Source organism: Podarcis erhardii (genome assembly GCF_964252035.2).
Source record: "Podarcis erhardii genome assembly, chromosome: 6".
Lineage (NCBI taxonomy): Eukaryota > Metazoa > Chordata > Lepidosauria > Squamata > Lacertidae > Podarcis > Podarcis erhardii.
In genome coordinates, this window is record NC_138510.1 from 28,052,981 (window position 1) to 28,075,693 (window position 22,713).

General features: G+C 43.6%; 1 protein-coding gene and 3 long non-coding RNA genes across 12 annotated transcripts in view; 2 read left to right on the forward strand and 2 right to left on the reverse strand.

Annotated features, from left to right (window-relative positions):
- The window catches only part of LOC309345236, a 278,649-nt gene that overhangs the window by 106,963 nt on the left and 148,973 nt on the right, over window positions 1–22,713 (reverse strand). The gene's annotated exons all lie outside the window — the stretch shown is intronic.
- On the forward strand, window positions 11,377–15,515 carry LOC309344108. The gene is made up of 3 exons (XR_014157622.1): window positions 11,377–12,283; window positions 12,627–14,461; window positions 14,829–15,515. It is a non-coding gene; the product is annotated as an uncharacterized lncRNA (long non-coding RNA).
- LOC309345245 lies at window positions 16,488–21,872 on the reverse strand. The gene is made up of 2 exons (XR_014158138.1): window positions 21,769–21,872; window positions 16,488–16,631 (listed from the first exon to the last, which is right to left on the reverse strand). It is a non-coding gene; the product is annotated as an uncharacterized lncRNA (long non-coding RNA).
- EPB41L1 (erythrocyte membrane protein band 4.1 like 1) overlaps window positions 18,454–22,713 on the forward strand; it is a 179,656-nt gene continuing 175,396 nt past the window's right edge. The window contains exon 1 of one of the 9 annotated variants that reach the window (XM_081867441.1): window positions 18,454–22,313. The gene's annotated coding sequence lies outside the window, so the exon portion shown is untranslated. Of the gene's footprint in view, window positions 22,314–22,415; window positions 22,626–22,713 lie in introns of those variants that run through there. The other 8 variants (XM_081867437.1, XM_081867442.1, XM_081867443.1 and 5 more) reach the window with 8 other exon arrangements.

Consider the following 22,713-nt stretch of genomic DNA (forward strand, 5'->3'; position numbering starts at 1 on the left):
TTGGTTTTGGAACGCTTTGGTTTTGGAATGGACTTCCAGAATGGATTAAGTTTGAGAACCAAGGTACCACTGTAATCCTACAAGGTGGTTTGGACTTCCTTAGTAAGAAATGTATGAGGCACAAAAGCAATCCTCTAAGACTGGATACAGAGAATGGGATACCCACTTTTTAGTTGAATCACCACTGCATTTTTCCGCAGTGGTCCCTTGTCAAATAAAATAAAAATAACAGGTTGATTGTTGCAGCATTGCTTTTATTTAGGCAGGGATTATCAATGACTCTCTTGTTAGTTTATTAAGGCAGGAGTAGTCAGGTGTTTGAACTGGGGCCACCTCAAAAATCATGTGTGATTGCCTGTGAAGACAAGTACTTTCCCCCTTCTTTGCTAGCAAAGTTAGGTGTTCATATGGTACAATCCTCTTGTGTGACTGTACCAGCTCAAAACAAACATGATTAATTTATAGAACTGCCTTATATTGGGTCAAACCATTCGTCCACTTTCTATGTGCCGAAACTAGAATGATCACTTACATGTTGCCCAAAAAGAAAACAAAAGGGAAACATGTTGCTTAGAAGTTGCCTATGTTAATTTATATGTATAGAGGCAACTTTAGGAATATTTTAATCTCAAAATGCTCTCCCCAGGGAAATTCAATGCACTGCCCGCCCCTCCTGCCGTTGCCTCTTCCTCATGACTTTTTAAGTGGGGATGCCAGGGATTCTCTTGGCAATTTGCAATTAGTTCTCCACTAATGTCAGAGCTGGCCCAATACATTTTGGCACCTGAGGTGAACCACAACATGGTGTCCTAACCACTGCCATTTAACTTGAGTAGTAAACTGATCACTTACCAGGCCTGAGAAAAGATGACAACAGGAAAAAGAAGAGTTGATGTTGAACAGTGATGTAGAAGCCGTAAAAAAATAATAATCCTAATTTGAGAGGCAAAAAAAAGGGGGGGACCTTTGTGGGAGAGTGGTTACACCAACACATCAGGTATAACACCTGTAAATTGGTGTGTTTTCACAAATAAAACAAACTCCCCCCCCCCAAAGCTTCACCTGCCAGGTATCCTCCTTTCATGGATGATAAGGCTATCAATGCCTACGTTCAGCCCCTACCGTTGGAGGTTGCATGCCTCTGAACAGAAGTTGCTGGGAAGCACAAGTAGGAAGCCTACTGTTGCACTCAGGTGTAGCTTGCTGGCATCCCATAGGCACCTGGGTGACCATTGTGAGAACAGGATGCTAGATGAGATGGGACATTAGCCCGATCCTGAGGGGCTCTTCTTATGTTCCCTGTTGGGTGGCACAGAATCAGGCAAGAGAAAATAATAATACAATGGTCAGGAGGACTCGGTCTTTAACACTACAGTGGTACCTCGGGTTAAGAACTTAATTCATTCTGGAGGTCCATTTTTAACCTGAAACTGTTCTTAACCTGAGGTACCACTTTAGCTAATGGGGCCTCCCGCTGCCACTGCGCCGCCACCACACAATTTCTGTTCTCATCCTGAAGCAAAGTTCTTAACTTGAGGTACTGTTTCTGGGTTAGCGGAGGAGTCTGTAACCTGAAGCGTCTGTAACCCGAGGTACCACTGTAAACTGTTAATTGCATGGAAACCAAAACAAGACAGGGGTCAAAGCTGATGTGAATTTTGGGAATAGTTAAAATACTAAGGGCATAATCCTGCACACACTTAACCTGCATAAGATCCTGCATAAGATTATTCTGTAGGGCTGCAAGCCTATCCACACACGTTTGAGTAAACATGCTTGAGATTATGCTGTAAGGTTGTTAGTACTCCGTACAGTTTACCTGAGGGTAACTCTAATTGAAGTCTGTGGGATTTGCTTCCAAGTCAAAATGCATCAGCGTCATGACAGTTGCATGAAGGCCAGAATAATTTTAAGTCTTGATATTACAGTAGATTCATATTCAGTGCCCCTGTTTACCAGAGATAATCCCTGTTTTACAGTTTCTGGCAAATCACTGTCTCTATTTTGTCCATATTTTTACCTCTAGGGATGCCTTGTTAAAATTTTGTCCGAGTTGCTAGATTTGCTATTCTTCAGGTTCCAGCTCCCTGCTCGAGGACTCAAGTAATTAAATCTCTGAGCTGGGAGATGGATGAATCTTGTGTTTTATGCACACACAGGAATGTTGAAGCTCTATATAGTCCACAACCTGTTGCCCTCCAGATATTTTGGACTGTATTAGCTCCTACCAGCACAGCTGTGCTCACCTGAGCTGCTAAGAGTGCTAACCCCAAACACCAGGAGGGCGCCAGGTTGAGCAAGGATGATGGAGTGCATTGCCTGCAATTTCATGCGCTGAATGAATTTGTTTTATTTAATAATTATTATTCATTTACAGTATTTATAGCCCACTCTTCAAAGAATGCTTTCAATCCCAGAGTAAGACAAATTAAACAGAGAAAAGCAATATACAAAGAATACAAATTCATATAAAAAGGTTCCAATAAACAACAGCTTAGCAATTCTGTCATGAGGTAAATGAGGAAAACTACAATAATAAATATTAATAATTCCAATTTAACCAAATGCCTAGGTAAAAACAAGCAAGGCATTCAAATGGATTGAAATGAATTAAACAAACAATGGTCTTAGCAACAGTTCCCGCTGGGCCTGTTCACATATAACAGCCCTGTTTCAATAACAGATGATGATTCCTTCTCATCCGCCACAGCAGCACATCTTTAACAGTCAAAAGCCTTGTTGTCTTTGAAATCTGTAGAAGATGGGCTGTTACAGAGGAAATGAGCACAGTCCACACCATATGGATTTCAGCCTTCAGCAGTGTATAATGGAGATTCAAGGTCTCAGACAGCCCTTTTTAGAAAGGGAGCAGGGATACTACAAGCGTATTCCCTGTTGTCAGCTGTGACAAGAGGATATGCAGATTCTAAGCATGAGGTTAGTGCAAGGGGGGCTCTCCAGATGTTGTGTGGCTTCAACACCCATCTCATCAACCACAGGCAGCCTGGCCAATGGTCAGGGATGAGGCAAGTTTTAATCCAGAAACACCTGGAGGGCCACAGGCTCCCCAACCCAACAAGGGCAGGGGGGTTTCTTCTGAATGACAGTGAGTATGCAGAAAGGAGAGGAGGTGATGATTTTGAGGAGGTCAAAGAAGTGAGAGGAAGTTCCGGAATATATGTACAGTACCATAAGGCCCTCCTAGCTCCTAACACTAGACACTGGCGCAGAAGCTAAAAACATAAGGCGCTTAGAAACATCATGGGGCTGTTCAAGCTATCAGTACCTGACACTGGTCATATCAAGACATGCAGTTCAAAAGCTTAGATTATTTTGCATATGGAAAGAAACACCATTATTTTAATTCAATAGGTTCCTGCAAAGAATACAACCTACATAGCAAGACTATTTATTGCATGGGACCCAAAGACTGGCAGACATCTCCTGCCTTCTTTGAAACCACCATGCCCTACAACTGTACTGGCAGCAGCTCACTGTGAAGATTATTAACAATTATACATCATCATCATCATCATCATTATTACAGCTACTAGTATTATGAGTTCTGTTTGTTTGCCTTACAGACCTGGCATTCCTTTTGGGGTAATTGCTCCCAATATCAAACTTTCTATGAAATCCTTATGTCTTCTGTTGTGTCCATTCCACACCCACTTGTGGAACGTAAGATGTTCCTGGTGGGTCAGGCAAGTGCTCATCTAGTCCAGCATCCTGTTCTCACAGTGGTCACCCTGATGTTCATAGGAAGCCCACAAGCAGGACCCAAGTATAAGAGCACTCTCCCCTCCTGTGGTTCCCAGCAACTGGTAATCAGAAGCATACCTCCGAGTCTAGATAGCTAGGTTGGTTTGAGCATGGTGCTGATGATGCCAAGGTTGCAAGTTCGATTCCAGTATGGGACAGCACATTTCTGCTTTGCAGGGGGTTGGCCTAGATGTTCCTCAGAGTCCCTTCCAACTCTACAATTCTGTAACTGTGGAAGCAGAACATAGTCATCATGGCGAGTAGCCGTGGATAACCTTCTCCTTGATGAATTTGTCCACTCCTCTTTTAAAGCTACCCAAGGTAGTCCCCACCCACCCCCGCACTGTAAATAAACAAATGAATGAAACAGACTCATTTAAATTGCAATGCATTGTTGCTGCCCCTCGCCCTAGTCATCCATATCTCATGGACACCAGATATGGTGCTACTGAAATGTTAAGAGGCTTGCCAGAAAACTGTACAAAAAAGGCTTGCAGAGGGCACATTTTTCAGGATCATGTAAATAAGCCTTAAGAACCAAAACTCTTCTAGGTCTCTGGGCCGGTCTTCACCAGTTCTGGCTCTCTGAGCAACTTCTGAGCCTAGAGCCCTGCTGCAAAGCACGGATAATACGTCCACACCAAGCGCCAGTGCAGTCATTCAGTGAGCGCCTCTCTTCTCCCTATTGGCAACCTACTGGAGAAGTGGAACAAAGGGTCTTTTCATACCCTGTGTAAACAACATGAAGCAATGAGAGGCTGTTATTGCATTGCATCATATCTTGAACTAGCAAAGCCAAGGGTTCTCAAAATAAGCCGCTGCCACAGACGGACATGAAATCACCCAATGTGGAGTTTTATTTTTTAGGTATCCCAGAAGTGAGGTGCAGCAAGGAAAGAGAGAGACTTTAGCAGGACTCTTTGTTGGACTCTTGTGACTGTGTCTCTGAATCGGGTAGGATTAAATCGTTCCACTCCTTTCAATGCAGAGACACAGCAGAGTGATCCACACACAGAGGAGTTTGTCCTCCAGACTAGGAAAAGATGAGCCTAGAACATCTCTGGGAACAGGCAACTCTGTCAAGTTAGAAGAAGTTGAATGAGTCAAGTACAACCACCGAAAGGCGGGAAAGAATGATCCATCCACAGCAGAGGGTGTTTGAAAGGTGGAAAGTACCCTGAGCAATGAGTCATGCAGAAATCCTAGGTATTTGGATGCTTTGAACTCACAATGTAACATTTCCTTCTGGGGGACCCACTTGTAAACCCCGAATTCAAAAACTGTGTGTCATGAAGGAACTGTAAGAATGTCATGGGAAATAAACAAATCAAATAACTAACAATCTAATAAAATAATTCAAGATTCCTGTACCGGTAACCCCGAGTGCTGCTGTTCATGTTTTTACCCAGTCTGGAAAATGAACTGTTTATGTTGCTGGTACTTGCAGATGAGTTTATTTATTTCTTCCCCACCCTCCTGAAATCTTCCCCCTGCCTGTAAAAGAAGGACTATCTAACCCTTTGGCCCTCTAAGCAAATTTTTTCTGCCCCTCTTGACCCCATATTGACAGTGGAAGCAGAACAAGTTGATACCCATCTGCCCACACCAGCATGGTAACAAACAAAAAACCCCACTCAGCCCAAATTGATGATGGGGATGCAAATTGGTCCTTCCCAGGTAATGAGATATAGTGGTACCTTGGTTCTCAAACTGAATCCATTCTGGAAGTCCATTCCAAAACCAAAGTGTTCCAAAAGCAAGGCATGCTTTCCCATAGAAAGTAATGCAAAATGGATTAATCTGTTCTAGACTTTTAAAAACAACCCCTAAAACAAAGAATGCAAGACATTACTTAATATGCCTTTAATCAATTTGTTTTTGCACATTTATAGGAATATATAACTGAAAAGTGTCTACTATTTCTTTTTTTAAAAAGACTGATTCTTTTTACAAGCAGCACACTGTTATTTTAGGTGTGTATGTGTGACTGCAGCAAGGATCTGCCTGGGAAGCTGAAACTTCCTCTAGTCCAGTGAGAAAGATACCAATCAAGTCTGGGTTCAATGGACTTGCAGCTAAATTCTAGCTTGCTGCTTTGTTGCTGGAGTCTCTCTTTGAAGCCTTCTTGCAAAGCATGGTGACTTTGAGGTTAACTGTAGAGTGTCCTGCGAGCCTGAAGTGTTCTCCCACTCATTTCTGAATGTTGTCCCTTTAATGTCAGATTTATGTCCATTTAGTCTCTTGAGTAGAGACTGACCTGTTTGTCCTAGATAAACAACAGAAGGGCATTGTTGACAGGTGGTGCTATATATATCACTTTGGAGGGTGTTCAGGTGAATGGTCCATTGGCAGCGGCATGGCTGATGTTATCCGGTCCTGTAGTAATGTTGCCTGAATAAATCTGTACGGCTTGCTATCTGGGCTTCCATAGAAGGGTTTCAATATGCATCTAGTAGGCATAGGCATAACATTGCACTTGAGTCCTAAATATCATGGATTGGCTGGATGCAGAGGATTGGTGGGAAGCAGCAGCTGGAGAACCCTCAAGGGAACCCCTAGGAGAAGAAGGCTCTGATTGGTGGTGGAATGATGATGTGTGGTCAGAGTGAGAAGAGGGGGCAGAAGTGTCGGAAGCTGAAGAGGCAACAGGGTTTAGTGAGCAGGAAGATGCTGCGGCAGAGGGCAATCCAGACTCAAAGGCAGGAGAGGAGAGGCAGGGCAGGAGAAAGAAGTGAGACAGGCTGCTGAAGAATCCAGGGAGTCTCTCCTTCCTGCTGCAACCAGCTCCCCTTCAACCCTGGTCTCCCAGAACATGCAGAAAAATGAAGAAAGTGGACCCATGAAAGACAAGAGAACAGAGCCTCAAGTTGCTGGGGAAAGAACCAGGGGACGAGCCTTAGAGAGTGGTGGGAAGACAGGGATCTTCAGTCCTTGAAACCTCCTGCTCCTCTTTTTTTCTACCTATTCTTTATGTGTTTTTTAAAATTAGTTTGGCTTTTATTGTATTCTATATTGAAAGCTTTCAATGAAAAAATTGATTAGAATAACACTTTTGTAAAGCTGAACTGCTGGCCGGGCGAGGTGGGGAGTATCTGTTGCATGCATGTGAATGGCTGTGGCATGTATGTGTGTGTGCTTACATGCTGTGCTCACAAGCTTATGCAGTTTGCAAATACACCCACAGGCCCCAAAGGTCTGTGGCCCCCTATTCTATATGAGAAGCATATGTTCTGTTTTCTTTCAACTCTGGAGGGTATGTAGACTTTCCACATGAAGGATCCATTGAAGTCTCCCTGGCTCAGCCAGTAGAGCATGAGACTCTTAATCTCAAGGTTGTGTGTTTGAGCCCAATGTTGGGCAAAATATTCCTGCATTGTAGGGGGTTGTACTAGATAAAAAACATGGTCTCTTTCAACTCTACAATTCTGTGATTCTATTACCATATTCTCTTGTTTGGATGAATGTTCTGTAAGCAGAAGGTGCCTAAAAAATCACCTCACCCCTAATATACCAGGTTCAGATACCTTCTTTTACGGAGGTCCATTCTGCACAATGTAGGAAGTGGCTGTTTAGTATGGTAAAGGCAAAGGGACCCCTGACCATTAGGTCCAGTCGTGACCGACTCTGGGGTTGCAGCGCTCATCTCGCTTTACTGGCTGACGGAGCCAGCGTACAGCTTCCGGGTCATGTGGCCAGCATGACTAAGCCGCTTCTGGCGAACCAGAGCAGTGCACAGAAACGCTGTTTACCTTCCCGCCGGAGCGGTACCTATTTATCTACTTGCACTTTGACGTGCTTTCAAACTGCTAGGTTGGCAGGAGCAGGGACCGAGCAACGGGAGCTCACCCCGTAGCGGGGATTCAAACCGCCGACCTTCCGATCGGCAAGTCCTAGGCTCTGTGGTTTAACCCACAGCGCCACCCGCGTCCCAACCGTTTAGTATGGTAGCACCACCCTTTTAGAATGTCCTCCCATAATACATCAGACAGGTGCCATCCCTATTGTCGTTTCCATGCCTGTTGAAGACTTTCCTTTTTCAACAAGGCTTTTAAATGTAGATCTCTATCCCAGATTGTGCCTGTATGGGATTTGAAATTGTTATTACATATGGAATTGTTTTTATTGCGGAATTGCTTCAAGATGTCTTATGGGAAGTGATTCATAAGTGGAATCACATAAGTACATTAAAAAAAAAACCTCAGTGAATGTGTGGCTCAGCCCTGCAGTAGTTTCTGTCCATATATGGTGGATCTTTGCGTATGTGAAAATGCACTGGTTTCAGTGCACGAATCCTTAGGGAGAAGCTGTGTGATAAATTTGTATTGCATTGAATCCTCTTTCTCTTTTTTTGGCTTAGGTCTCCTTGTACTAATAATACTTACACTTAGGTAAAAATGAGTGGAGATTGCTTTTTCAGATTTCTTTGAATTAACAGAGGAGTCAGACAACATTGATTTGTTAACTCACTTTTATGCATTCTCTGTATTGGAGCTAATGACTGTGGCTGTGATTCCAAATACAGCCATGCGTACTTAAGTCTTATTGATTTCAATGGGCGTGAAGTCTAGAAGAAATTGTGAACAGGGTTGTCGTGACTTGGTTTAAAAGAATGTCCAACTTTAAAGATGGCCCTGTCAGAAACACATTGGTACATTTCTCCACTTGAATTCCAATTGGGGTTGTCAGCCAGGAGGTGGTGTTCCTAGAAATTAATTTAACAACAAAACAAGAATTGATACAAATCCATTCATTAGAATTACTGGGGAGATGGCATGGGCAAAATGGATATGCTTTGGATAAAAAACTGATTCAGTATTTACTGTCAGCTGCCAGGCCAGTTATGGCAAGACAGTGGAACTATTTGGAGAGATTAAATAAGGATTTATGGCATAAGCAAATCTGGATCATAGCTACTGCTGAAAAATTAACTCAGAAATTGAGGTACTCTAGAGGACAGACAAGGAAAGAATGATTTTAAACAATGTGGCAAAAAAATATGTTACATATCAGTGATAACAATGTTCAAATGCCTCCTGTGAAATATGATACAATTTGAAATTCTTAGTGACCTTTCAGCTTTAAGCAAGAATATGATAAGGATACTAGGACAATATCCTGATGTTAATAAAGAAAACAAATCTCTCTTTTTAAAAAATGTTACTATATCCTAACGCCAATAATAATAATCCCCCTACAGGGAATGTGAATGAAACAACACACATCTACACTTTGTGTGTGCATAAATTTAATTCAGCTGTATTGCTATCCTTTGTATTCTGTGTTGTTGAAGTATATGTTCTTGTTTAAATAAATATTCTTTTAATATCTTTAGTTGGTTAATTGGTTGGAGCCAGTTCTAATTTTTGAACTATGCAGATGACCATTGAGCCTTCGTCCATGTTGTTGTTTTTATTGTGAAGCATTACTGTAAGAAATCACTTTTCTTCTAACGGTGAATGCTAGTTTTTCCTTAAATGACAAATTACCTTGCACTTCAATGTATGAAAAAAGGAGCCAATCTCGAGAGTTCGGCAACATACAAAATTGCAGTGCTTTTTTTCTGGGGGTATGCAGGGGTACGCATATCCCTAAACATTTTGTGAATCTAAGTTTGGCCTCATTGAGGGGCAGTATTTCAATATGAGTAGGAAAATGAGAGTACCCCTAAACTTTTTTTTTTTTAAGGAAAAAAGCACTGCAAAATTGTTTCTTTAAATCTGACTGGCAGGCAGACTTCACATAGGCAGTTTGGTAATACTTTAGCCAAGGTGCCCATCATATATGTTACATTCAGTGTGCAATAACGAACCCTTCATAAGGCTTTTTAAAAAATGGAATAGTCGCCTGTGAAATGCTTCCCCCTCCCTTTAAGGCTTATTGCCTTTGTAAATCTTTTCCTAGAGTGCTTGGCATGCCTGTCTGAGATTCATTTTATACCACTGGCAAAAAATATCTGGCCATCATTCTCAGGGGCCTAGGAAAGGCCCAAAGCATATATAATGTATGAGACTGTAATGGCTATACTCGGAAAGGCTGCACTTGTCGCTTAGGCCGAGAAACCTGGGGTGGGCGGGTGCGAAGGAAGGAGGCTGAAAATTGGAGAGAGCTTGGAATACAAAAGAGAGAGAAGGACAGAGAGTCAGTTGTTGGAGCTGGGAACAAGCAGAGAATCTTCTTCTTCCTCTTTGGAGATCACTTGTAGCCGAGTAAGATCGTCTTCTTCCACATTTGTTACCTGCCCTTCCCCCTAAGGTCCCAGGGTGGGTTATAATTTAATATACACCATTAAAAAAACAAAATTAAAATACTTACAAAGACTACTGTCATAAAAAACAAGGTGGGTCCTAAAAATACATCTGCTTCTTCTTTGATGATTGTCTTCCATAAACACGGTTTTAACAGTGAGTCCATAAGTGACTGTGGACGCCAGTTCTGGATCCCCATGTCCTTCCACAGTGGGGACATAGGTTTCTGGGCAGGAGTTGATCACAGTGAGGATTTGCCAAGCGTGTCTTCCTCTTAGCATGCATCTCCCTTTTGTCCTGAGTTTGAGTGTCTTCAAAGCCCATGACACCTTTGGTAAGGGCTGTTCTCCAACTGGAGTGCTCACAGATCAGTGTTTCCCAGTTGTCGGTGTTTATACTACATTTTAAAAGATTTGCCTTGAGAGAGTCTTTAAACCTCTTTTGTTGACCACCAGCATTACGCTTTCCATTTTAAAGTTCGGAATAGAGTAGTTGCTCTGGAAGACACACAATATGACCAACGAAGATAGTGTTGAAGAATCACTGCTTCCATACTGGTGATCTTTGCTTCTTCCAGTACACTGGCATTAGTTCACCTGTCTTCCCAAGAGATGTGTAATTTTTTTTGGACACCGTTGATGGAATCTTTCAAGGAGTTGGAGATGGCATTTATAAGTGGTCCATGTTTCACCACTTATGGACAAGCAGAGAATAGAAGAATCATGGAGCTGGAAGAGACTAGGTAGACCACCTAGTCCAAGCCCTGGAAACCCAGGGCCAGTGCATCCTCTTAAGATGAATGTCCAGTCTCTGCTTGAAGGCCTCAAGTGAACAAGAACAAGTATTAAAGCCTGGACCTCTTTCCCAAAGCCAGGAAAGCTTCTGCCCAGCTTAGGGAGGGAGGTACAACGCTCACATGCGGGACGCCAGGACATCACGTCTGCAACGTTCCCCCCCCATTGCACTTGCAAGCTGGTGCCTCTGGCCCTCACTGTTCCCCTATGAAAAAATTCACCACACACAACTGATTCAGTTACAGATAGGTAGCCGTGTTGGTCTGCCATGGTCAAAACAAAATAAAAAAATTCCTTCCAGTAGCACCTTAAAGACCAACTGAGTTAGTTCTAGGTATGAGCTTTCGTGTGCATGCACACTTCTTCAGATACACTGAAACAGAAGTCACCGGACTTTTCCTTCTGTTTCAGTGTATCTGAAGAAGTGTGCATGCACACGAAAGCTCATACCTAGAACTAACTCAGTTGGTCTTTAAGGTGCTACTGGAAGGAATTTTTTTATTTTGTTTTGACAACTGATTCAAAGAGTGTTGTCATGTCCCCAGCCTGCCCACCCCCGTTGCCTTTTCTCCAGGTTAAATACACTGGTCCTCATAGGACTCATTTTCTGTAACCCTGACCATCTTTTTTGCTTTCTCCTGAACACATTCCAATTTATCTACATCCTTATTAAAGTGCTGCGTCCAGAACTGGAGATAGAACTCCAGATAGTAAGAAGGATACAGGAACGGCAGGGCCATAACTCAGTGGCAGAGAACATGCTCCGCATGTGTAAGTTCCCAGCATAGCTTGTTGCAAGGATATGAGGTAGCTGCACTGAGGTTGGGATAGATTCTTTCTCTGAAACTCTGGAGAGTTTCTGCCATTCATTGTAGACAACACTGAGCTAGGCCAATGGTCTGACTCAGTATAAGGTGTATATTGAGTTGAAAGTCATTACAACCATAGGTTGATATAGTTAGCGAAGAAGCTGGTAGACACAGCGAGGAGTATATTTTGTGCAGAGACAGGCTGCAAGATCCCAGCATCTAGAGAATGCCACAGTTTTGGAGAAACATGCTTTGTGGTATCAAGAGCTGCTATTCTGATGGCCACTAATGCATTGCCCAAAGAGGAGCTATGAGCCAAGAAAAAAAGTGGACAAAAGAGGGTGTGGATCTGTGTGAAATTTAGAAGTGATGGGTTGTATTCAACTAACTTTTATTCTGAGCAGACCCATTGAAATTAATTACCATGACTGACCTAGGTCCATTTATTTCAGTGGGTCTAGTAAAAGTTAGTTGAATACAACCTGATTACTGCAATTTAAGTAGAAATACTGTATGATTTTAATTAGGATGTCCCTGCAGACTGTGGTCAATGGGCAGTCTAGAAATGGCGTCCATGAATTATGAATCACAGAATTGCATACATAGTGAAGCCTGACTATATGACCTATGTGCCTGCTGTCCAGGTTCTAACAGTTGATGTCCCTGCTCTCTTGTCATAGAATCATAGAATCATAGAGTTGGAAGAGACCACAAGGGCCATCGAGTCCAACCCCCTGCCAAGCAGGAAACACCATCAGAGCACTCCTGACATATGGTTGTCAAGCCTCTGCTTAAAGACCTCCAAAGAAGGAGACTCCACCACACTCCTTGGCAGCAAATTCCACTGTTGAACAGCTCTTACTGTCAGGAAGTTCTTCCTAATGTTTAGGTGGAATCTTCTTTCTTGTAGTTTGGAACCATTGCTCCGTGTCCGCTTCTCTGGAGCAGCAGAAAACAACCTTTCTCCCTCCTCTATGTGACATCTTTTTATATATTTGAACATGGCTATCATAGAGTTCTTAGAGTTCTTTATCACTAAATTGGACTTGGACCAGACAACTGTTCAAATAGGGGACACCTTCAAAAAGTCCTCTCTAAAGCAGGACACATGACTTCCATATTTGTGTTCTTCCATTTGTTTTGCTTTCATAGATCTTAATTGTTTGGATTCTTGACTTGTCTGGTTTAGGATTGCAAAATGCCAATGCTTAAGCTTTCCTTGCAATCCGGAACATGATTGATTCTCTGCCACTCTTCACATTCAGTACGATTTATGCTGCAATCCTGTACCTGTCTGCTCAGAGGTAAGCCCCCTCAAGTTCATTTTGACTTCTCCCAGATGCATCTCTACTGCTTTGCACCCTTGAAGACCTGAGTTAATTGCATGAGCTTCTGTATTTCAGGGCAGGATCGTGTGCACTTTCCCCCCTTGTGTACATTGTACAATAGTCTGTCTATAGATTAGCATGGCACAAGGAAAAGGCAAAACTGGGCATGGTATACTATGCAAAAATATTTATCAACATGTAAATCAAGTTACAAATTATAGTTCGGCAGCCTAAAATCTTGTCAACCTTTACATGAGTTAACTCAAGATTTGGATTCCCATTTGGAAACCTAATAAAACAATAGTAAACTCAACTTTCCAAGACTAAGTTTTTTTTAAATAAAAAAACCAAAAACAGATTTTGAGTTTGAGTTTGAACATTAGCTGCAGAATCTGTCATACCCTCTTGGGAGGCCCTTGGCAAAGCTTCAGCAGATATAAAGGGACTGACTTGTCAAAGGCAATCTGCTCACATTTTACAGAAGTAGAAAACATGTGTGATAATCTTATGCAATTTTATCAGAAATATTGGACTACGAAGATTGATCCTGCCCTGAATAGTACTGTACCTCACAACCACTGGATGGCATTGACCATTAAAAATAAAAATAGAAGATAATCCAGGCTATGGCTACACATGCCTGACTTGCAAATATGCAGAGATTATATATTATCAATTCTCAACATGTATGATCTAGTTGAGATACCTGCATTGCAGGGGAGTGGACTAGATGACTCTTGAAGTCCAGCTCTACAATTCTATAATTTAACATATTTTTCATTCAAGCTATTTTTATCCTAAATTTGTATACTATTCTTCTGCTTATGCTTTTCTGTGTTATCTTGAACTATGTGGCTGGTTGTTGCAGTGAAAAGCTAAGGGCTGTTGTAGCCAATGCTAGTTGTACGCAAAGTAGACTCACTGAGGTTAATCATAGAATTGTAGAGTTGGAAGGGGTCCCGAGAGTCATCTAGTCCAACCCCTGCGATGAAGGAATCTCAACTAAAGCATCTATAGCAGGTGACCACCCAACCTTTGCTCAAAAACCTCCAAGGAGACATAGTGCACAACCTCCCAAGAGAGTCTATTCCACTGCTGAATAGCTCTTGGACATGACTAAGGGGGTCTACTCTAAAACTTAGCTGGATACCATCCTAAGCTTCTGATATTCCAATCTTCTCTACTGCAGTGGTGAGGCTATGGCACTTAGGCTGTGTCATAACGGCCCTAATGTCACTGTTAAGAGACAACTCATCCATAGTGCAGAGCCAGAGCCATTATACCAGCTAAGGGGCAGAAACTATGCTTGCAGTCTAGTGTAGATGTGCTCCATCTCTTACTGTTGTATACTACTGTTGTGTTGCATAATGCCTCTTGCAATGGGGTAGTTTTCCTATATGCTATCTTTGCCATGCAATAATGGAGGCTGCTGCAAATGTACACGAGTCATAACTGGGGTGTACTATCCTATTAAGAAGAGTGCCAGGGAACTTGCCCTTCCTCGTCAGCCATAGAATCCACAGGTAAAGGTAAAGGTACCCCTGCCCGTCAGGGCCAGTCGTGACCGACTCTAGGGTTGCGTGTCATCTCGCTCAAGAGGCCGGGAGCCGGCGCTGTCTGAAGACACTTCCGGGTCACGTGGCCAGTGTGACGAAGCTGCTCTGGCGAGCCGGCACCAGCGCCGCACACGGAAACGCCATTTACCTTCCCGCTAGAAAGCGGTCCCTATTTATCTACTTGCACTTAAGGGTGCTTTCGAACTGCTAGGTGGGCAGGAGCTGGGACCAAACGACAGGAGCTCACCCCGCCGCGGGGATTCGAACCGCCGACCTTTCGATCAGCAAGTCCTAGGCTCTGTGGTTTAACCCACAGTGCCACCTGCATCCACAGGACCAGGCAGCAAATGTGGTTTTCTGTTAACTCGCTGCCATGTTTATACCTGTGTATATCCATCTCAGTGGGAACTGGCAGAGAAAAAAATCAACACCCACACTTTGCCCCATCTTCACACTAGGTCAGATCGTAGTCTTTGAAGAAACCAGTTTGTTAAAACCCCGTCTGGAAGAAGGCAAGTGCTAAGCTCAGCATTATGACAGCTTAATTGAAAGGTACACATAGATGACGAGAGGAGAAATTTTAAAAAAGCTCTGCAGATCTCAAGGAGACAAAAATTATCTTCTCATCTCTTCTAAATCACTAGTCTGAACAGCATTTGTAGGGTGGTTACATCTTGTAGGAGAGGAAGGAATAAACATTAACATACACCCTTCCCAAATGCATACTTTTCTTAATTGGCGGGTCCTTGGAGAGGGGAAAGGTCTTTTGACTATTATTAAATAATCAACAGCATGTGGCTGGGTGTAATTTCTAAATCATGTGCTAGCAGTGAGAGTTAGGAACACATTCTGTTCCCACATTTTAGGCAGATCCTGCACATGAGGGTGGGATATTTTTGCTTGTCCCTTCAGAAGCAGCTCATAATCTTCCTTCTCTTCTGCTAATGGCAACAAAATCTCCTGCAGATTCTTTCCTACGGGAGATTGGGCTAGCTCAGTAGATAGAGCATGAGACTCAGAGTCATGAATTTGAGCCTCACGTTGGACAAAAGATTCCTGCACTGCAGGGGTTGGACTGATGACCCTTGTGGCCTCTTCCAATTCTACATTGACAGGGTTGGGCCTGCACTGCCTACAACCTGTTTTTAGACATCGGATTACCCCATGTAAACGACATTGAACACATTTAAAATAGTGGGTTATGATTTTGTGCACAGTGCGAATGTGCTATTGAATTCCATTATAATAGGCACTCTGGTACATACTTAGCTTAATGTAGCTGACCCAGTCCTGGAACTGTGATTGATGTCATCTAAGAAGCAAAAACAACCTTTGTAAGTAACCATTGACATGGTCAGAATGAAGGAGATCATAGTCCTATGCTAATCAATGTTCTGAAACCTAGCTTATTTAGCCATTCCTAGAACCCTCATGCATACATTCATACTCATGCCATACAGGAAGTATAGTGTCCCGATCAAGGGAAGTAATATTCTCACTCTATTCTGCCATGGTCAGACCACCCCCAGAGTACTGTGTCCAGTTCTGGGCACCACAATTAAAAAATATATATATTGATAAGCTGGAATGTGTGACCAAGATGAACAAGTGTTTAGAAGCCTAATGAGGAACAGTTGAGGGAATTGAGTATTTTTAGCCTGGGAAAGGGGAGTCTGGAGGAAATAAGATGGCCATCTTCAAATATCTAATGGGCAGCCACATGGAAGATGGAGCAAACTTGTTTTCTCCTGCTCTGAAGCACAGGACCCAAATCTATGTATTCAAGTTACAAGAAAGCAGATTCCGACTAAATATCAGGAAGAACTTTCTTCCTGTTTGAGCTGTTTGACAGTGCAACAAACTCCTATGAGCAGTGGTGGACTCTTCTTCCTTGGAGGTTTTTAAGCAGAGGTTGGATGGTCGCCCATCATATAGTTGAGATTCCTGCATTGCATGGTGGTCCCTTCCAACTCTACAGTTCTATGATTCTATGTTTCTATGAATTGTGTTTACATCAGAGAATGTGGTCATTCTCCACTTGAGTCAGGCTACTAGCAAATTACATTTATCCACTGAGTACGAAGCAACTGTTATCCTCAGAGAGAAATGACCACCATTTTCTGATCTATGAGGAATGCTAGAGAGAGAGAGAGAGAGAGAGAGAGAGAGAGAGAGAGAGAGATGAAAGCTGTGTTAAATCAATTAATCAGAAGGAGGGCTATTATATTCTTTGACATACTCTATGTTTAATCCAGCCCCAAGTTGTGAGGACAGTTTAAGGGTAAGGACTTATGCTAAAACAGCCATATTGTGTATGTTGTGCAATAGAAATCTGCAGTATCCTTCATGAAGTCCTTTCCCAATTTAGCCAAGCACAACTTCATTCAGTGCTTTTGGATGGTGCATGCGGCATGTTTATAGCGCACAGCAATACTGTGCAAGGCTTTTTAGCTCAAAGAGAATAATAACTTATTGAAACTGCAGGGGGAGTTCATGATACTAGTTAACATCTATCGGTTTCCTCCTTAATGCTCTGCCCTAAAGCACAACTTGATTTTTATATGGTGATTCCTGTTATCTTTCCATTTTTGCCATTATGCTTTATTGCCTGTCATAGTAGCAAAGTGACTTGCAAGAGTTTATCCATGGAGCTGATGACTTAGTGAGGAAACTGAATCTCCTTAGCCACCCCATCTAGTCCAGATCTCTGACTTAAGGCTCATTACATGACACCAGAAAGCATCCATCACAGATGCCTTGCAGCCTACCCTTTTATTTCCAGGATTCTCCGTGTGTGCGTGAGCAGGGGCACAGATGAAACTTGGACCTCCCTTAGAGAGAGCCTGTCCACATGCATTTAATGGGTGGTACCGAACAAGGGACACGGGTGGCGCTGTGTGCTAAACCACAGAGCCTAGGACTTGCCGATCAGAAGGTCGGCGGTTCGAATCCCCGCAATGAGGTGAGCTCCCGTTGCTCGGTCCCTGGTCCTGCCAACCTAGCAATTCGAAAGCACATCAAAGTGCAAGCAGATAAATAGGTACCGCTCTGGCGGGAAGGTAAACGGAGTCTCTGTATGCTGCTCTGGTTCACCAGAAGCGGTTTAGTCATGCTGGCCACATGACCCGGAAGCTGTACGCTTAAAAACCCTAACCTTAACCCTAACCCTCCCACACCCATAACATAGTAAGCTTTCTAAAAATGCTTTCATCCTATTGCTAACACAATATGCCATCTAAGAAGTGGCATTGACTTAGCAACACCTGTTACCATCTTGGCAGTTAGTCAGGAGCCTGAGGCCAAAGGCAAAATAGAGACATCAAATTTGCATATCAATTGACAAACATATTACATTCAATTGATGCTGAATTTGCAGGACCATCTCCATTGTTAGCACTCATTCTCCATATGTAGGGAGCTCACAGTCCTGGAATGTTTGCCTGCGCACATTTAAAAATGCATGACTTTATGTTATTTAACTAATGCAAATTATTTCTGTGCAAATATACAGTGGAATTCTAGGCCACTGATGGGCTGTAACATGCACACACGCCACGCCAAGGATGGTTCACATTGAAGGCATTGTTCTTTCAGACATCAAAACATACCAGCAGGACAGCAAAATAAAATATGCCCCCAAAGGTCAGCAAACAAGGAGGTTGCGGGCAGAAACAAACCCATCTGGTAAAAGCACAAAAGAGCAAATAGCTTTCACTGTAACTTGGAAGCCTGAACAGTAACACCTGGTAGAAGTACCAAGAGGCTAATTGCCAAGCCTTTTATTTCTTTATGCAATTAATAACATTGTAGATAAGGAAACAACCAAAGGCCCATTTAGTCCAGCATCCTCTTTTCCAGAGTGGTCAATCAAATGCCTGTGGGAAGCCCACAAGCAGGCATGAGTGGAATACTCCTCTCCTGCTGTCCCCCCCCCCCAGACTAGTATTGTTTTTTAATATAATAATTTTTATTAATTTTAACATACTGATTATCAATCGTACAACAGAACTTCACTTCTTATACAATCTTTTTGGACTTCCATCAGCACCTCTGATGATCCTCCATTCTTATCACTTCTGCATTTCTTAAATTCATATTGCCTTTAATTATCTTAACTAACAGTTCTCCTCTTTACCTCTTTTGCAATATTTCAAATAGTTCGCCTTACAAAACTTCTTGCAAACCTACAAGTGTAATCTGATCGTCACAATTACTTTTCAAGTAGTTCGTAAATTTACACCAGTCTTCTGTGAATCTCTGGTCCCACAGATTTCGAATTCTTCCTGTTAATTTATCTAATTCTGCATAGTCCATCAGTTTCATCCTCCATTCTTCTTTTGACGGTATTTCTTCTTGCTTCCACTTTTGTGCCAATAATATTCTTGCATACAAAAATAATTTGCAATCCTTTCTATTTATATCATCTCCTACAATGCCAAGTAAAAATGCTTCTGGTTTCTTAATAAATGTATATATTTCAACATTTTTTTCATCTCATTATATATCATTTCCCAGAAGTTTTTCACTTTTTTACATTCCTACCACATATGATAAAATGTTCCATCTTTTTCTTTACATTTCCAACATTTATTACTCACTTTGTACATTTTAGCTAATTTAACAGGTGTAATATACCATCTATACATCATTTTCATCACATTTTAAGGCATTGCATGCAGTAAATTTTAAACCTTCTTTCCATAGTTTTCCCCAATCATTTAAATGTATATTATACCCAAAATCTTTAGCCCAATGTATCATAACCGACTTTACCTCCTCATCTTTCAGATGCCATTCAAGCAGCAATTTGTACATTTTAGACAAAAAATTATATTTATTGCTTAATATCTCTACTTCAAACTTTGATTTATTTTCATCAAATCCTTTTCCCTTAAAATCCTGTTTAAACATTTCATTGACTTGGCGATAGTGCAGCTTTAACTTCTTCATATGGCTTCATCTTCCATTTACTCCCTTCCTTTTGTATTAATTTTCCGTAAGTTGCCCAATTCCCACTCATATTTATCTTTTTCAACCCTAACCCTATCCCCCCCCCGACTAGTATTAGTATATAGTGATAACATCCCTAGGTGTAAATTTCTGGTTTAAAATTTGAGTTTTACATTTATTAGCTTTTTAGGATGCAAATCTGTACTGGAGCACTGCTGGCTGAGAGGTTCATCAGAAGTCCTGCTCTGTTGGCAAAATGCCAGTCTCACCATTGCCACAAGATGCGAGTTTCCTCCTTCCCCTCCTCTCTTGGGCTGAGGAACCTCCCACATTTTGATCTAAACAGGTCCACCATTTGGCCTGTGAACCCATTCTGGCCAGGCCCACCTGCCCTGCACCCACAGGCACACCTAGGAGTTGGTCAGTTTGGCTCCTGCCAAAGACACAGGCCCAGGAACACGTGAAAATCTAGCCTCTCTGCTCTGTCTCACCAGCATGCTCCACATGCTGCTGCTCTGGGCAGCCAAATATCCTTGCCGAGGGTGCAAAGGAGCACAGGTACGCCTCTGCCTACACCTGATGTCATATATGGACCAAGTATAGACATGCCTCAGCTGAAAGAAAGTTTACCTGCAAAGCTGTGTGCAAAAGCCCTGTGCTGCCTGGTTTTATACCTTTCCTCAATGTAGGTGGGTGGGGAGGAAGAAAACATCCCAAATGTGTCTACCATTGTTCTAACAGAGAGCACCACAGGGCTGCCTTGGCTGTACAGTTGGTGTTGTGGTCTAAACCACCGAGCCTCTTGGGCTTGCTGATCAGGTCGGTGGTTCAAATCCCTGTGATGGAGTGAGCTCCCGTTGCTCTGTCCTGGCTCCTGCCAACTTAGCAGTTCGAAAGCACACCAGTGCAAGTAGATAAATAGGTACCGCTGCAGCAGGAAGGTAAACAGTGTTTCCATGCACTCTGGTTTCCGTCATGGTGTCACGTTGTGCCAGAAGTGGTTTAGTCATGCTGGCCATGTGACCCAGAAAGCTGTCTGTGGACAAACGCCGGCTCCCTTGGCCTGACACAAGATGAGCAACCCCATAGTCACCTTTGACTGGACTTAACCGTGCAGGGGTCCTTTACCTTACCTTCACCTTACACTTGCTTTACCCCATGGTCCTTGAGTATTGGGGGCATGGCAGTGTGATGGACACACCCCTGGCTTGGCCTGCACAGGTTTGCTCTGGGTCTGGGCTTCTACGCTGACCACAATCCCTAAACAGTGGACTGTGGTGATATCCAGGGTTGCTTTGGGCATGTCTGCCATTTTTACATTGCTTCCGCATTCCCCAGGCTTTATGGTTGTGACCTCCCATACCAGGCAGAATATGCATTAGCTATGTTGCTGCTATACCTGTGGAATGGCGTTATATGAGTATAGGATTATGCAGCCCATCACAAAAGGTGGAATCACGTAGTAATTGATATTTTAGTGTCCCCAGTTTTGCAATTTGTCTTCATGTATGCCAGCTAGTATCGCCTGCACACAATACTGTACACATGGGTGTGGCTGGGCCATACAACCGCAGACACAATAGAAGAGGTGGAAAAGACTGCAGTTGAAAATCCACAAAGCTCACTGGGTGGCCCAGGATTGAGATTTATAAAAATGCATTTCAACTTGTTTTGATTTTGTTCTTATGAGCCACCTTGGAATGGCAGCATGGAAATCATTAGAAATATAACCACTGCTTTCGCCTTAACTTGCTGTAGGTTTCCACACTTAAAAGCTGCTTATTTGGAGGTAAATATTGATGCAAGCAGATGTTTCAAACTGGGATGCCAATTTTCATGCCGGCCAAGGTTTCAAACTGGGATGCAAATTGTTCAGACCCTGCAAGGTACTTAATGCACACAGAAGTACCGTGAAGGAAAATACAGTGTTTTAAAGATATAGTTATACCGCAGCACATCGCCACAGGTAAGGTAGCACATTACAAAACCCACAGATCCATGAGCTCTGGCCTCCTTCCCCGGATATACGACGGTGACCTTAACAGTAACTGAGCCGTGTGTGATTTTTGGGCGTGGTGTGCTTACCTAGGTTTACGGAACAATGAGAAGGGAGTTGCGAGGAGGTGGGGTTAGCTGATTTGCATCTCTCTGACTGGCAGAGAAGAGGGAGCCTGGGAGCAGACCGGGCGGAGCGCGTGCTTAGCCCGGAATTGGCTTGCAGCAACCCGATCAAACCTTGCATTTTTCACACTCGGGACGCGCCAAAGGACTGGAGTGGGTGGGCCGCCCCGGATGCATCCGCACAGGTGCGGAGGGCCACCTACCTGCTCCGAAATCCGATTGCATCTGCCGCGAGCGCCTCGCCGCCGCTTTGAAAGGCTGGGGAAACGCGAAAGGACTCCGGGCTGCAGGCAGCGCAGCCCGTGCAAAGGCTGTTTGGTTGCATAGATGATCTTTCGCCCCCCCCCCTTCCCTCGGAGGCTGGTTCAGTTGCTCATGACGTGCCTCTCTCGCTGAGCTGCCAGCCCTCCTGCTCACTCGCTCCTGCCTCCCGCTGCAGCTGCCTTGCATTATTAGCCCCCCCCCGCCTCCCTCGCCGCCGCTTTGCAAGCCAGCCTGATTCATTTTTCTTGCCGCTCTTGGAGGAAGAAAGCAGCAGGGAGGGGGAAGAGAGAGAGAGAGAAGCGGCTGCTTTTTAAAACCCCAACCCCCCGCATTACTCTTCGGAATCTGCATTTTTTGTCCCTTTAATTAATTGCAAGGAGGCTCGGGAGCCTGTGATTCTCCTCGCCAGATGAACGTTTCCTTGGATCCTTGGACGTCTTGACTCCGGATTACTCGGGGGAAAGGAAAAAAAGAAAAGAAAAAGGTTAGCCATGGCGACGATTCTCCACCCCCATCTTTCCCCTCGCCTTTACCCCGATGCCACCGCTTGAATTCGCCCCCTCGCCCCGCCTGCTGGAGCTACTCGGGGCAACAGGGGCGACCGACGCCCCGGCGGTGTGGCTGGAGCTCTGCGGAGCCAGGCGGGCAGCCGGATCACGTGGAGGTCTCCGGGGAGGCGGCGGTGGGAGTAGGAGTAGGAGGAGGGAGCGACCTGGTCACGCGTGTGCGTTTTCTCACGATACTACAAACTCGCTTCCTTCTTTCCCACCGCGTCTTCGGTAGCGACCGTGTCCAGGTGACATTCCTTCCCCTTCCTTCTCAACTCCCCCCCCCCCCCGCTCGTTTGCATCCCTCGGGATCATCTCCATTCCCCCCCCCATGCC